Below are 4,365 nucleotides of genomic sequence, written 5' to 3'. Positions count from 1 at the left end.
GGAATTGATATTCATTTTTATTTACCATTGTTTTAATGTATGTGTCGACATCCTTTTGGGCATATTATGAATTTATTTTTTCAGTACTCTTTTAGTTGTTATATCGAGTGCTGGTATGGAAACAAACTGAACCGATATCAACTGAGTTTTTTGCCGTGTAACGCGGGAGAAATCCACCAGTTTTATTTAAAACTAACAAAAAGAAATCTGACAATGTTTGTGAAGTTGGCAGACATTACCCTATATACTTAAAGTAGAAAGTTGGTGGCAAAGGCGACCGACAATCCACCTCAAAATTATAATTTTTTCCTTTAATATGTAATATCCATTTTAGCTCCTTCATAATTTTTCATTTTGGCTCCCTCACCTTTTTAAATAATTTATTTTACTCCTAAAATTTACACAATAAGAAATCTATCATCTAAATTTCTAACTTTTCACTTTTACTTCCTTGGTCTTTAATTTTTTTTCTTTTTTTCCCTTTGTGTTTTTAGTTTATATCACGTTTACATGTTGCTATAAATTCGAAACGGGTAGTTGCTTTGTCACAACTTAATACTTTTCGTTTAATCGTACCGTATCTTTATACGTTTCTTTCATGTGCTTAAGCACGTTAATGTCACCGTGCCAACGCGCTTAACGGACGATAATGTGCCCTTAAATGTCACGTCACAACGCGCGAGCACCTTATTTTCATTCTTTAACTTAAAAAAAATCATTTCCTCACGTGCTTATTTTTATGGACATTTCGGTACGTATTCATGTATCGGCAATGGACGTAAACATTACACATTTACGTTTCGACCTAAAGTTTTCCTAAAAATAAGTCGGGTCTAATATAATACGTTTTCATGCCTATTTTTATGTATGTTTTAGGTTGTTATACGTTTTCATGTAAACACTTTATTTTCTCACATGTTCATTTTTATATGTACATGTCAATATAAATTCATGTTAATGAACATTGTCAAATATAATATGTTTTCGTGCTTATTTTTATGTACGTTTTTAGTTGGTTTATGATTTGACATACGAGTCACTATGTGTATTGATGTCACTAAGTCTTAATGAAAATGTAAGGGTTGTGTAGTAATTAGGTGGAACCCCACTAAATGAACCAACCTGTTTTGGATTTTGTTATTTAATTTAAATGCTTATATAAGTTACATCAATTTATATCGGATACGTCAAAACACACGTTTTTATATGGTTGACACATTACATAACGCTTGCGCTAATCTATTTGATGTTTGCGATGTACCCGCGCCGCAACGTGCGTGGCCTTATTACTAGGTCTTATAATATTGAAACTCCACGACATCATATGTTACTTTTCAACGTTGGCTAAGACTACTGATTAAGCACACCACTCTGCCGTTGTTTAAGAGCCTTAGCTATAATCTGGTCTTTATTCTCACACAACTAAATGTATACTTACATGAACGAAGTTTCTTGTTTATGTCCATCAATTAAGAAAATTGATGTGCATGTGCTTGTTTATTGAGAATATGAATATGTCCGTGTTCGTTTCATGCATTAATATTCTTAACGAACGCAAATGAACGGACATATTACTTTGATTAGGTGATTACTATGTTCTTGTTTCATGTCCGTCCGTACGTTCACTCATTAGTCGAAAATAGTCGTGTTAGTTTGTTGTCTTGGTTCTAAAGTTTGAATAGGTGGTGGCTTATAAACATGAAATAACTAACAAATAAATTTAAATAATCATTAAATAACGTAAACCAATAAACATAAACAAACAATACCAAACATAAATTAACAAACCGGAACAACAAGATACTTTTTCATGTCCAAAATAAAGCACTAAAAGATAAACGAAATTTTCAAATCACGAGACAGGCCTCCTTCTTGTTAACCCAAATAACATCTTCGTAACCATTTACTCCAATGAGCATCCATTTATTCCTCCTCAGCTGAGCAGCTACAACAGCAACACAGAATGTCCCAACTGCACACAATCACCATTAACAAACAAAGTCAACCCTTTGAACTATTCAAAGAATTAACTAGATCTACATCATATCTTTATAATAGTTTTTGTAAACGTATTTACTATACAAAGTATTCATGGACAGAAAAGATAGACCAAAAACGTCATTGGGTTAATGCGATTCAAACCCTATTGTCAGTAGTAACTAGCTATGTTACTACAACCCATGTTACAATCTCATAGAGTTACCACTGCTTAGAGATACTACTAGACTTATTTCTCATGGAACTCATTTGCTAATGAAGCAAAGTCGCTCTGTGAGTCGAGTTGCTAGAGATGATCAGTTGCCACTTACGATCAATTTCCACTTATGTCAATTATCACTAATGATCAGTTCATCTTGATCATCAAATCCCACTTTCCCTTATTTCCACCAACCATGCAAATTCGACATATTTCCATTGCAGCGTGACCCTCGCAAGGGGCTCAGTTCCTACTTATCACCATTTCTAATTATTTCCAAGAGATATTTAATTGGATCTTTTCTTTCTAGATTTTGTATAACTACCACTTTAAAAATTGAACTTCAAAAAAAATTACCTCTTCAAAACTCTTCATGGTCAGTGAGTTAGATATTTAGTTGGATCATTTCTTTCTAAATGTTGATATGTTTTTATAGAGTTTTGTTATTAATGAACGCATAGATGAATTTTAATACAAATATAAAACATGTTACTATATTCTCTCACACAACTAAATGCATAAATGAGTAATCTAGAGAGGGGAGTAATTGGTAATTACCAACAACAGATGACCTGTCGTGGAACTCCTCGTTGCTGATCTTGCTGCAGCTGCTGAGGGGCATCCTCTGGAACAGGATTAGTGGGGTATCCCAGTGGCGGAGGAGCACTGACAGGGGGATGGCTTTCATTGTTGTAACTCATGTTGAGCTGAGGAGGAGCACCGACAGAGGGTTGGCTTTCATTGTTGTAACTCATGATGAAGATGATGACAAGTTGCAGATGAGTGGGTATTGATGGAGGGACTGGGAGTTTTATAGAGTTAGATTGGGGGTTGATCGATCAACAACTGTGGAATTTAAATTTAAATAATATAATATATTTATTCCAGTTCTAACAACCAGATAAATTATTATTTTTATTTATCTAACTTAATTAAACATCTAGTGCAAGATCGTGTAATGGGGTCATGTTGTATTTCGGGTAATCGACCTGTCCGCCCGTGACCCGGAACCACAAGTGGTGAATCTGTATCTTCGATCACGACATCGCAGCCATACCGTTTGTTTGGTGGTGTTTTCTGTATCCAAACGAACCGTAGAACCATCTTAAATATTATTTGTTTTGAACCGGTGATTCGGGGTTATACTCCTATCAAGTCACGCCCCAGCAAGAAACTCTTAGCCGATATATTTAGAAAATATATTAGTTGTATAGATAGTCATTATCTTGTATAATTGTATAGTGATTACGTTTCCTTATTAGAGGTAGATTATGAATATTGTATCTCTCCCTATATAAAGGGATTATTATTATCAATGACAGACACAGAAAAACATTCACCATAAACACTTTTATGGTATAAGAGCTTCGGCTCTGAATATCCTCTCTTTTCTTCCCTACCTCTTTTCGGTTCAATATTTGATTGGCGGCCATGACCAAATCAGATGCGCCGACTTCATCAGCCCTAAACCCGAGCCCTTCCCTACACCCTGCATATTTCGTGAACAATATTCAATCCAAAATAAGAACCCTTGACGGCACCACGTTGACTTACTCGGTCTGGGTAAAATTATTCAAGTTTCACGCTACTGCATACCGGGTTCTTGATCATCTCGATGATACCAAACCACTGGTTTCCACCGACCCTACCTACCCCGCATGGAAGGAATTAGACGCGCTGGTCTCACAGTGGATTTATAGCACTGTATCGGATGATTTATTACAGCGCATTCTTGACACCGATGCTTCGGCTCGGCAAACATGACTGAAGATAGAGAAGATCTTTCTTAGTAACAGGCGCGCCAAGGCTGCTGCAATGGAAACTCAGTTCTTAAACCTCACGCTTTCCGCCTACAGTTCCATAGATGATTATTGCAAACAACTTAAAGACCTTGCGAATCAGCTTGCTGATGTTGACCAAAAGATTATTGAAGACCGCCTTGTTTTACAACATGTTCGTGGCCTCTCCAAGGAGTTCGACACCACCGCACCTTTAATTAATTCTCAAAACGCAGATTGGGACATGGCCAGAATGATGCTGAATGACGAAGTTATCCACCAGGCCGCACGACAGAAGCAGTCCTAAACCGTCCTCATCACCCCATCCGCTTCTCAAACCCAAACCCAACAACCGGCTGACAACAACAATTAGTACCAGCAGCCCAGCAA

The 4,365-nt window shown here is 36.5% G+C and overlaps 1 long non-coding RNA gene across 1 annotated transcript; it reads right to left on the bottom strand.

The window, feature by feature from the left end:
• Nucleotides 1-1,717: 1,717 nt before the first annotated feature.
• Nucleotides 1,718-2,965, bottom strand: LOC110874169. The gene is made up of 2 exons (XR_002555696.2): nt 2,756-2,965; nt 1,718-1,972 (listed from the first exon to the last, which is right to left on the bottom strand). It is a non-coding gene; the product is annotated as an uncharacterized LOC110874169 (long non-coding RNA).
• Nucleotides 2,966-4,365: the final 1,400 nt, after the last annotated feature.

This window comes from Helianthus annuus, chromosome 9 (assembly GCF_002127325.2).
Source record: "Helianthus annuus cultivar XRQ/B chromosome 9, HanXRQr2.0-SUNRISE, whole genome shotgun sequence".
NCBI lineage: Eukaryota > Viridiplantae > Streptophyta > Magnoliopsida > Asterales > Asteraceae > Helianthus > Helianthus annuus.
Note: the sequence above shows the minus strand (reverse complement) of the source record. Positions and strands in the feature narration are given on the sequence as shown.